The sequence below is a fragment of the Erpetoichthys calabaricus genome, chromosome 4, assembly GCF_900747795.2.
Source record: "Erpetoichthys calabaricus chromosome 4, fErpCal1.3, whole genome shotgun sequence".
Classification (NCBI taxonomy): domain Eukaryota; kingdom Metazoa; phylum Chordata; class Cladistia; order Polypteriformes; family Polypteridae; genus Erpetoichthys; species Erpetoichthys calabaricus.
The window spans coordinates 313,890,837-313,902,530 of record NC_041397.2 but is presented as its reverse complement, the minus strand read 5'-3'; the positions used below and the strand labels follow the sequence as shown (position 1 = coordinate 313,902,530).

At 39.7% G+C, this 11,694-nt stretch overlaps 1 long non-coding RNA gene across 7 annotated transcripts in view; it reads left to right on the top strand.

Annotated features, from left to right (window-relative positions):
* The first annotated feature begins 426 nt into the window (after window positions 1-426).
* The window catches only part of LOC127527387 (uncharacterized), a 56,304-nt gene continuing 45,036 nt past the window's right edge, over window positions 427-11,694 (top strand). For 2 of the 7 annotated variants that reach the window (XR_007934696.1, XR_007934694.1), the window contains exons 1-3: window positions 1,536-1,908; window positions 7,076-7,288; window positions 7,781-7,919. This is a non-coding gene — a long non-coding RNA (uncharacterized LOC127527387). Of the gene's footprint in view, window positions 712-1,031; window positions 1,294-1,535; window positions 1,909-2,440; window positions 2,509-3,029; window positions 3,098-7,075; window positions 7,289-7,780; window positions 7,920-8,139; window positions 10,265-11,694 lie in introns of those variants that run through there. The other 5 variants (XR_007934692.1, XR_007934693.1, XR_007934691.1 and 2 more) reach the window with 5 other exon arrangements.

Genomic DNA, 11,694 nt, shown 5'->3' with positions numbered 1-11,694 from the left:
GGTGGCGCAGTGGTAGCGTTGCTGCCTCACAGTAAGGAGACCTGGGTTCGCTTCCTGGGTCCTCACTGCATGGAGTTTGCATGTTCTCCCTGTGTCTGTGTGGGTTTCCTCCCACAGTCCAAAGACATGCAGGTTAGGTGCATTGGTTATCCAAAATTGTTCATAGTGTGTGCCCTGCGGTGGGCTGGTGCCCTGCCTGGGATTTGTTCCTGCCTTGCGCCCTGGGATTGGCTCCAGCAGAACCCTATGTTAGGATATAGCGGGTTGGATAATGGATGGATGTACTGTATATTTGTAGTTCAAGATTAGTTTATATATTAAGAATAGATTTAATGGGGTATTGTTACCTTAAGAAGGGGTGCTGGGTAGCAGGAGTTGTGGGAACTAGGAAGTTATTGTAAATTTGTGCGTGGATTAATAGGGCTTTGGAAACACATGGTTTTCTTACCGTGTCCGTCTTGAATTTAATTTTGACTGTAGAAATATATAACATGGAAAATAAACATTGTTTTTATAAAACAACGGAGTGGATTAAATATGAAACGCCAAGGACTAGACACGCGTAAGTTCCTGTTGTAGCCACAAGTTTTGCTTCGCACCTTCAATTGGTCGGAATTATTGCGGGAGCCGCCATCTTGGTGAAGTTCGCGGCCTGCGGCAGAGTGCGCGCCCTCTTTACTAGAGTCTGGAAAGTCACGCCGAGTTGAACTGGTAAGCTAACAAGTCACTTTCTTTAAACTTGAAATGCATGGCTGTTTGTGACAGTGGGTATATTTTACAGTCAAAATTATAACGCCGACTGGCTGGATGTTAATTAGTCTGGTGGGTTTCATGCTTAATGATGAACTCTTTCGGTTTGTTTCTTTTTAGTTCGTCCGGCTGGTGTGGTGCGGTGGTTTTGGCAGCGTCATCCATGAAGAGTAAAAATAAAAAAGACGTTTTGATTAGTTTACTAAAAATTATAACCTGCCGTTTTTGCCTCATAACATTAAATTCGTTAAGGAGTCACGTAGTGCATTGTAGAGTTCATAGGCACGAACCCCATTGCTCTTTCAAATGTGTTTGTGCTGACTGCAAGCGGACATTTTGTACTTGCGCAGATTTTAAAGCTCATTTCTATCGGGTCACAATGTGCCCGCAACACTCTTGTTACAGTTATAGCAGCAGAATGTGTTTCTGTTCCCTCATTGGACTAAATTAATGCGGGAGCCGCCATTTTGGCGAAGTTCACGGCCCGCAGCTGAGTGCGCGCCCGCTTTACTAGCGTCTGAAAAGTCACGCCGAGTTGTACTGGTAAGCTAACAAGTCACTTTCTTAAAACTTGAAATGCATGGCTGTTTGTTGTCAGAAAGATTCTGCTTCTGTTTGTGGCCGAGGATATATTTTACAGTCAAAATTATAATGCCAACTAACCGGGTATTAATCAGTAGTGTGGGTTTCAAGCTTAATGATTAACTCTTTCGGTTTGTTTGTTTTCAGTTACGTTTTTAGTTCGTCATGCTATTGTGGAGCGGTGGTTTTGGCGGCGTCATCCGCGGAAATTAAAAAGTTAGAAAACTAATAAAAACGTCTTTTTTTTTTTAAAGTGCCGTTTTTGCTGCAAAACATTAGATTCGTTGAGTTACGTTCTGCATTGTAGAGTTCATAGGCACGAACCCCATTGCTCTTTCAAATGTATTTGTGCTGACTGCAAGCGGACATTTTGTACTTGCGCAGCTTTTAAAGCGTATTTCTATCGGGTCACAATGTGCCCGCAACACTATTGTTACTGCTAGAGCAGCAGAATGTGTTTAGTTTTCTCATTGGACTAAATTATTGCGGGAGCCGCCATCTTGGTGAAGTTCACGGCCTGCGGCTGAGTGCGCGCCCTCTTTACTAGAGTCTGGAAAGTCACGCCGAGTTGCACTGGTAAGCTAACAAGTCACTTTCTTAAAACTTGCAATGCATGGCTGTTTGTTGTCAAATATTCTGTTTTCTGACCAGAGGTATATTTTACAGTCATCATAACGCCGACTAACCGGGTGTTAATTAGTCTGGTGGGTTTCATGCTTAATCATGAATTCTTTCGGTTTGTTTTTAGTTCGCCCGGCTGTTGTAGAGCGGTGGTTTTGGCAGCGTCATCCGTGAAGAGTACAAAGTAATAAAAAAAAAATACGTGTTAATTTTTTTCTAAAAATGATTACTTGTCGTTTTTTTTGCCTCAAAACATTAGGATCGTTGAGTTACGTTCTGCATTGTAGAGTTCATAGGCACGAACCCCATTGCTCTTTCAAATGCGTTTGTGCTGACTGCAAGCGGACATTTTGTACTTGCGCAGCTTTTAAAGCGCAATTCTATCGGGTCACAATGTGCCCGCAACACTTTCGTTACTGCTAGAGCAGCAGAATGTGTTTGTTTTCTCATTGGACTAAATTATTGCGGGAGAAGCCATCTTGGCGAAGTTCACGGCCTGCGGCTGGGTGCGCGCCCGCGTTACTAGCGTCAGGAAAGTCACGCCGAGTTGCACTGGTAAGCTAACAAGTCACTTTCTACAAACTTGAAATGCGTAACACTTAGTTGTCGGAAAGATTCTGTTTCTGTTTGTGGCCGAGGGTATATTTTACAGTCAATCATAATGCCGACTAACCGGGTATGTATTAGTAGTGTGGGTTTCAAGCTTAATGAACTTTTTGTTTGTTTTCAGTTACTTTTTTAGTTCGTACTGCTGTTGTGGAGCGGTGGTTTTGGCGGCGTCATCCGCAAAAATTAAAAAGTAAATAAAGACGTTTTCTAAAAATTAACTGCCGTTTTTGCTGCAAAACAGATTCCTTGAGTTACGTTCTACATTGTAGAGTTCACAGGCACGAACCCCATTGCTCTTTCAAATGCGTTTGTGCTGACTGCAAGCAGACATTTTGTACTTGCGCAGATTTTAAAGCTCATTTCTATCGGGTCACAATGTGCCCGCAACACTCTTGTTACTGTTATAGCAGCAGAATGTGTTTCTGTTCCCTCATTGGACTAAATGCGGGAGCCGCCATTTTGGCGAAGTTCACGGCCCGCAGCTGAGTGCGCGCCCGCTTTACTAGCGTCTGAAAAGTCACGCCGAGTTGTACTGGTAAGCTAACAAGTCACTTTCTTAAAACTTGAAATGCATGTCTGTTTGTTGTCAGAAAGATTCTGCTTCTGTTTGTGGCCGAGGGTATATTTTACAGTCAAAATTATAATGCCAACTAACCGGGTATTAATTAGTATTGTGGGTTTCAAGCTTAATGATGAACTCTTTCGGTTTGTTTGTTTTCAGTTACGTTTTTAGTTCGTCATGCTATTGTGGAGCGGTGGTTTTGGCGGCGTCATCCGCGGAAATCAAAAAGTTAGAAAACTAATAAAAACGTCTTTTTAAAAAAAAAAAAAGATTAACTGCCGTTTTTTCTGCAAAACATTAGATTCGTTGAGTTACGTTCTGCATTGTAGAGTTCATAGGCACGAACCCCATTGCTCTTTCAAATGTATTTGTGCTGACTGAAAGCGGACATTTTGTACTTGCGCAGCTTTTAAAGCTTATTTCTATCGGGTCACAATGTGCCCGCAACACTATTGTTACTGCTAGAGCAGCAGAATGTGTTTTGTTTTATCTTTGGACTAAATTATTGCGGGAGACGCCATCTTGGCGAAGTTCACGGCCTGCTGTTGTGGAGCGGTGCTTTTGGCGGCGTCATCCGCGAATTTTTTTTTTTTTTATGACGTTTTTATTTTTCTAAAAATGAGTACCTGCCGTTTTTGCTGCAAAACATTACATTCGTTGTGGAGTTACGTTCTGCATTGTAGAGTTCATAGGCACGAACCCCATTGCTCTTCAAATGTGTTTGTCCGGACTGCCTGCGGACATTTTGTACTTGCGCAGCTTTTAAAGCTCATTTCTATCGGGTCACAATGTGCCTGTGTGGCTGAGTTTTTTATTTTAGTGATCATTCTCAAAACTTTTTTTTAATACTAAAATGTTTTTTGTTTTGTATATTGTGAATTGTTTTAATACGAATGCAATGAGTGTATCTTTTTTATAATAGTTCCTGTTTGCCTGTTGTGGGGGAGGGGGCTTTAATTACTGAAACACCCATAGAATGCACATGTAGCATAACAGACACCTGGAAACAGCTGGATGACGCTGTTGCAGGTAAGACGCTTCTGAATACTCTCCGTCGCTCGTGTAAGCCGGAAAGTTTTGAAATAGTGTATTCTGTCTCAAACTGCATAGAAACATTACGTCATGTGGTTATTGATGTACCTTGAGGTTCTGTCGTGACTTTTGGTTGGCAGAAATGGATTTTAAGTGTTTAATTTGACGGAGGTCCAGCCTCATTAGCATATTGTTTGGCTTGCTACTGGAGACTGAGAGCGCCTGTCGCTACGTGTGCTGACTGTGCCCCTTACTGTTTGTTTTATAGGTATGTTACAACGTTAATTATACTTTGTTCTTCATTGTTATTGTTCATATGCATTTGTTAAATTTGTATGGTTTTGAAAAAGTTAATATAATAAACGCTGGATGACGCTGTTGCAGTAGACTGAGGCGCCTGTCGCAGCGTGTGCTGACTGAGCCCCTTAATGCTTGTCTTATACAGTACAGTAGTTGGATGACGTTGTTGCAGAATCCAGATATTGGTGTGTCTGTCATCTTTCAAATAATCAGCAACCATTTTAAAGCCGCTACACCTGCACGCTCTGTTACTGCTAGAGCTGTTACAGATTTTCAGTGTGCCATTTCGCTATGTGAGCGAGAGTTTCAAACTGTTTAAGAACGCGTATCCCACTTAAAATAGCATATAGTGGAGTGTCCAAGTAACTGGATGTAAAAATGTTTACTGTCAAGTCATTTACTGCTCACATGTCCAGGAAACAAGGGGCTTGTTCAGTGAATAGCATAAGTAACATGTCCAGGGGTAAGGTCTCTCAGCATTCTGCTCTCAAATGCATGTGAAGATGCTTCCCTGAGCTCAAATGAAAGCATTGGATTGCCTCAGAATTTCAGTGATAGCTTTCTTAGGAATGTAAGCTTATTCTACCTAAAATTGCAAGGGCAGCTCCTTCTTCCAACACTGGCAATTGTCGAAGAGCTGTAAAATGTGCATGAGTTGGGACATAATTGCACTTCAAGTAAACTACATTCACTTTTTTTAAAAAAAAAGGCATATGTCTAACTGATGATGCCATTGTTAAAATCTGTGTTTTGTATGAGGGATTCAGATCTGTTCTCTGTCTGTCACCAGGAACCATTAAGAACGACAAATATTCAAGAGCTCAGGAGTTTAAAAAATACATAGAGCCTAAAAAAGTAACATTAGGAAATGATGACAATAGAACACAGTTATGCTTACTACATACTTGTGATGCAAACCTTAAGTAGCTTGTTAGAATCGGAATTCTGGAAGAATTCAGTGTCACAACAGTATTGTGAAACAGACTCAGATTATTTTGGTGAAGTAAATGAAGGACAAAATTTTAGGTCCAACCAGTTCTTCATTGCAAGTCCAGGATGCCTGAAGCTAATTCTATACCAGGATGCTTTTGAAATTGTTAATCCCCTTGGCTCTGCTAGGAAAGAACACCCAAGTTGTTGCAGTCTGCCTTTCTGTGGCAAATTTACCTGCTCATGTGTGGTTCAATACTGATCACATGTCCATTGTCTTACTGTGTAGTGAGAATGACCTCAAACAGTTTAGAAGTGCCAGGGTTTTCTCAGAGATGCTACTGGATTTAAAAGATTTGGAGGGAAATGGAATCTATAGGTGCAGGTGAAAGGGGACCAGTATTGTATTGCAGGGAACAATTTGGGTTCACAAAGCATTGGTGGGTTTGCTGAAAACTTTAGTCATTCTCAGTACTTTAGCAGGTACTGTGAAATCATGTGAAGTGAGTTTCATAGTGATGATCCAAATGTATGTGGCCCACAGCGCACCCCTGAAAGTTATGATTCTGCTGTCGGTAATCTACAAGCTGAAGACAGTCAAGATATCTAAGGCATAAAGATCAATTCTGTTTTCAATGCTCTGAAACCTTCATGTTTGCCAGTCTGGTCTATCACCTTGTTTAGGCCATGTTGCATTTGAGGGTGTCTTATCCTATGTTGTTGCACTGTACTTGAAGCATTTCCTTAAGGAAATGGTTTACATATTCGCTTTTGAACTGGTGCATCAAGCAGTACAGGTACAAAGGATCTGATGCTCTCACAAAGCCATGTGCTGGTCAAACCATTCAGAATTGGAATTTCTTAAGGTTACTGCCAGTATTAATTGGTGACAAAGTGCAAAGTCCAGAAGATGATGTGTGGTACTTAACTTTACAGCTTAAAGATATTGTTGATATGATTTGTGCACAAAAGAGTTTGTCACAGGTAGCCTATCTTGACATTATAATGTAAGAATATCTGGACTCAAGAAATTATTTCCTGAGAGTCCCCTAAAACCAAAACACCATTTCTTGTGGCACTATCCGGCACTAATTTTGAAATTTGGCCCCTAGAACAGATTATGGACGATGCATTTTAAAAAGTAAACTCGGCTACTTCGAGATGTGCCAGACATTTGAAAAACTTCAAAAACATCTGCCTATCTATCTGAAAGGCATCAGATGTTTCAGGCATATCTTTCAGCCGGGCCAGGTTGCAGTGAGCTGCTGCAAGTCAAAAACAATTGTACTTTTGACCCCAACCTTTACAGTGACACAATTAAACATGCAGTGAGTGACTTTGGCTTTTCAGAAAATGTTATGTTTCCACAGAGATACTGTATAAAGCTACATTGTATAAAAAAGGCAATTTCATTTTGTCAAAAAAATGAGTCAGTAGAGTTTGGGAAACTTCTCATTATTTTAATTCAAAATGATGCAGGTGTTTTTGTGATGGATGTATATAATGCTGACTGTCATTCTGAATACTGCCTGTACTCGGTGACAAAACCAAGCACAAGGTTGCAATGTTATAATATGAGTGACTTGGTAGATTTGTATCCGTTGTCCATTGTTACTTGAATAAATGTCTAATTACCCCCATCTTTTATTTGTGATCTTGAAAACTGGTGTCATTCTTCCTCGATTCCAGACATGACTGACTTGGAGAAAACATTTCTACGCACCGCTATCGCTGATCTCTTGCTTCACCTTCCAGAGGTCACAAAAGATATTCTAGAAGAGACCTTGCAATCCCTATGGGTGGAGACATATGATGATTTTCGGTTTATTGAGGAAGCCAATTTGCTGTCAGCCTTGAGGCCAGTTCAAGCCAGGAAAGTCCTTGTTGCTTGGAAGCTGAACTGTAAGTCAAGTATTGCAGTACAGGATGCAACCAGTACCCATAGTAGCCTGCATAAAAGATCAATCAGAAATGAAGTGTTCCTGATAATTTTTTAGGCAAGATGTAATCTTTTTAGTTCGCCAATAAAAGGTGTAATTTTGCTTGACTTCTCACTCCATTCCTAATGGGATAACACAGTACAACACCTTAGTACTACAGACATACAATTCTGTTTTGTATTTCTCTATTTTTGCTTCCTTTCTCCTATTTGGGCACACATTCATGTTGCACAATGTTTTTTTTGTTACTGTAAGCACTTGTTAGTCAAAGTGGCCCTAACTAAATCTGCACATACTGATTTTTTGTACTGTTAGTAAGCAATTTAAATGACCTTGAAAAAATAAAAACATATACTCCAATTGCTTTGTGAAATGTTTTAGGAATACAAGACTTGTTTTAATTTTGTTTGGATTTTTTTTCTCTTCTATTATGATGATCCTGCTATTTTTCAAGACGGTTTATGCTGAGTATTGATTGAAACATTATAAACAACAGCCTTCGTTTCTGCCCTGTGCATGATGTCTGGGAGCGATTATTGCTTCAACATTTGTTACCCATTGGAGCTGGCATCAACCCTGGCGTTTCTGCAGAGGTGTGTCTTTTTGAATTGGCTTTACCCAATTTTTTCACTTCATTGAACTGAAACAAATCTAAAGTAGCTGCTGCATTTATCTTCGAGGTTAACTTGTCTTTGTACCTTCTTAGTGTTATAAGAGGCTTTAAAATATTAGCTAGAAATGTGTTTTTTTTTTTTTTTTCTTGTTAGTAAAGTGAGTTCATTATTAATATGGTCATTTGTGTGTATTTCCCAGGTTCTTTTTCTCCATCAACCCAGAGAAGGTCACTGAAGTGCAGAAAACAAACACACCCTGTCCCAATATTAACCCCAGAGTCCTTACCTTGATTCAAGAACTTTTGAATCTTGAGTGGCGTGGTCTGACTATGGACAGGAATATTTATGGCATTTATTGATGTGCCTCACTCATAGTTTGCATTTTTGTTTTAGTTTAATTATCTGCTTAGCTGTCCAAGTTCAAGAAGCAAGGAAAAGTTTCAGACGAAATGGTTACAAAGTTTGTAAGCAATATTACTGAGTTTTATTGGTCTTGTATTTCCTCATTTCCATGCCTGTACCTCAATTTGAAGAGCTTGTATGAAAATATTTGTACATGTGTTCTATTTATTCCAGTAAGGAAATGCAGTAATCCTTAAAGGGTGTTAGAAATTCTTAAATTTTATTCATAGAAAATAACCCCTTCATTGTCCTTTAGACATTTTTATGAGGAAAGTCCTTCCCTCCATTGTTGCCCTCATTCTCTATTTTTCGTTATTTCACTCTCTCTGCATCTTTCAGTTCCAATAAGATAACCATTATGTTTAACGTTTGCAATAGGAATATGTATGTTAAACAAATGTCGGTTTTTTTTCCACTGCTTTGAGATTAATATTCAGTTTTGTTTGGTACACTGTTTTCGTAAAAACATTGTTTAAAAAAAAAAAAAAAGTGGCAGCTGTGGTTCCCAGAATAATTATGTAAAAATACATTGAAAATGTGAACAACTTTACAGAACAACCTGTAAATTTTACACTTTAGATAGATATACTTTATTAATCCCACGGGGAAATTCACTTTAAAACTTTTTTTTTTTGTTTGTTTTAAACAAGAGTTTAAACTGGTAAATCCAACGGTTCTTTTCTGCTGAACTAGCATGATCAAAATAAAATTAAATGGGGTTCAATGTAAAATAAACTGCATGTAAATTTTACCTTAATCTGTTTAATAGCAGCATGGTTATACTAATTCAGCAGAAAAGGACTGGTGCATTTACCAGTGTAAACGTTTTTTTTTATATATATATATATATATGATTTAAAATGTAAAATTTACAGGTGGTTCTTCACCATATTTTTTACAGAATTATTCTGGCTACCACAGCTACCAAGTTTTTTTTTTCTCTTCAGTGTACTGCATTGAAACTTAAACATCTGTATTCTGATAAACAATGCCATTCTTTCACATATCCACTTATTTTCCCTTTGTATATACCCTAGACGTTTATCTACTTCCAAACATTCCACGCTCATGTAAACTATACCTTATTAATATGTAAAATACAAATGAGCTTATCTGAACATGCTGGCAATTTCTGTTGTGTAGAACATTTTGATTACAGAATGTCATATGAGCTCTAAAACATTGTTATAGTCTTGGTCACATAGTTGGAGTCATTATCTAAATCACTCTAAAATAAACACTAAAATAAAGTTGCGACTCGTATTTAGCATAATATATAAGCACAATTTTCTAACAACATTATTCCAGAGCTATTAAGAGTACTGCTCATCTCTCTCTCTCTCAGACACACAGTTCTCTAATCTCACATACGGACAACTGTCAGTCAGTCTAAAATCCAGGAAATCAGGGCAATGTCAACTTGCGCCACACACAACTTTTCCCTCAGTAAGAGCAGCAGGATCGTATGAAAGGCACCAAAAAAATGACACGACTTGACTCTCGCAGACTCCCAGGCCCTCTCCAGGCAAGACTAGGGCTCCATGCAGCAGATAAACTACACCATCTTCCACTCACATGCAAACTGTTGAGGGTCCAACCCTGTACCCACCTGTATTTTAAAGTGACTAAGAACCATCCTCTCTATAAACATTCAGTTCTTTAGGATTATTCATCTTTTGCACCGGTAACTTCTGTAGTCTCTGTCTATACAGAGTATTGTATATGTGCTTCAAGATCACAAACAGCTCATCAGCGCACAGGCCTTTAATATTCTTGCACTGACTCCATCAGGGCCCATCCTTCTCTTCATGTAGTCTGCATAATTCTGTTCTCACCTCATCCTTTGTAAAAGTAAACTGTGAATTTGGGGTGGAGATGTGAGACATCGGGTGATGGTAGTTATCTGATAATTGTAAAGGACACAGAGGCTTTATATATATATATATATATATATATATATATATATATATATATATATATATATATATATATATATATATATAAAGCTTTCCAGGGAGATGTATTAAGTGTCCTACCATCAAACCAACTAAAGCTGTTCAAATCTTTTACCCTCCTCCAAGTTATTTACAATGAGGAACATAAGTATTTGAACACCCTGCGATTTTGCAAGTTCTCCCACTTAGAAATCATGGAGGGGTCTGAAATTCACATTGTAGGCGCATTCCCACTGTGAGACAGAATGTAAAAAAAAAAAAAAAAAAAATTTCAGGAAATCACAGTGTATGATTTGTACAGAATTTATTTGTATTGCACTGTTGCACATAAGTATTTGAGCTCCTGAGAAAATCAGTGTTAATATTTGGTACAGAATCCTTTGTTACAGAGGTCAAACGTTTCCTGTAGTTCTTGACCAGGTTTGCACACACTGCAACAGGGATTTTGGCCCACTCCTCCACACAGATCTCCTGTAGATCTGTCAGGTTCCGGGGCTGCTGCTGAGCAACACGGAGTTTCAGCTCCCTCCAAAGATTTTCGATTAGATTTAGGGCTGGAGACTGGCTAGGCCACTCCAGAACCTTGATATGCTTCTTACAGAGCCACTCCTTGGTTATCCTGGCTGTGTGCTTCGGGTCATTTTCATGTTGGAAGACTCAGCCATGACCCATCTTCAGTGCTCTGACTGAGGGAAGGAGGTTGTTGCTTAAAATCTCGCAATACATGGCCTCATTCATCCTCTCCTTGATAAAGTGCAGTTGTCCTGTCCCCTTCGCAGAAAAGCACCCCCAAAGAATGATGTTTCCACCCCTATGCTTCACAGTAGGGATGGTGTTCTTGGGATGCAACTCCTCCTTTTTCCTCCAAACACGGCGAGTGAAGTTACACCAAAAAGTTCTATTTTGGTCTCATCTGACCACATGACTTTCTCCCATGCCTCCTCTGGATCATCCAGATGGTCATTGGCAAACTTCAGACGGGCCTGGACATGTGATGACTTGAGCAGGGGAACCTTGCGTGCAATGTGTGATTTGAAACCATGACGGCATAGTGTTCTACCGATGGTGACCTTTGAAACTGTGGTCCCAGTTCTCTTCATGACATTGACTAGCTCCTCCCGTGTAGTTCTGGGCTGATTCTTCACCTTTCTTATCATCTGTGATACTCCACGAGGTGAGATCTTGCATGGAGCCCCAGTCCGAGGGAGATTGACAGTCGTCTTTAGCCTCTTCCATTTTCTGACAATTGCTCCAACAGTTGATCAGTTTTCACCAAGCTGCTTGGCAATTGCCCCATCGCCCTTTCCAGCCTTGTGGAGGTCCACAATTTTGTCTCTGGTGTCTTTTGCAAGCTCTGTGGTCTTGCCCATGGTAGTAGTTGGAGTCTGACTGACTGT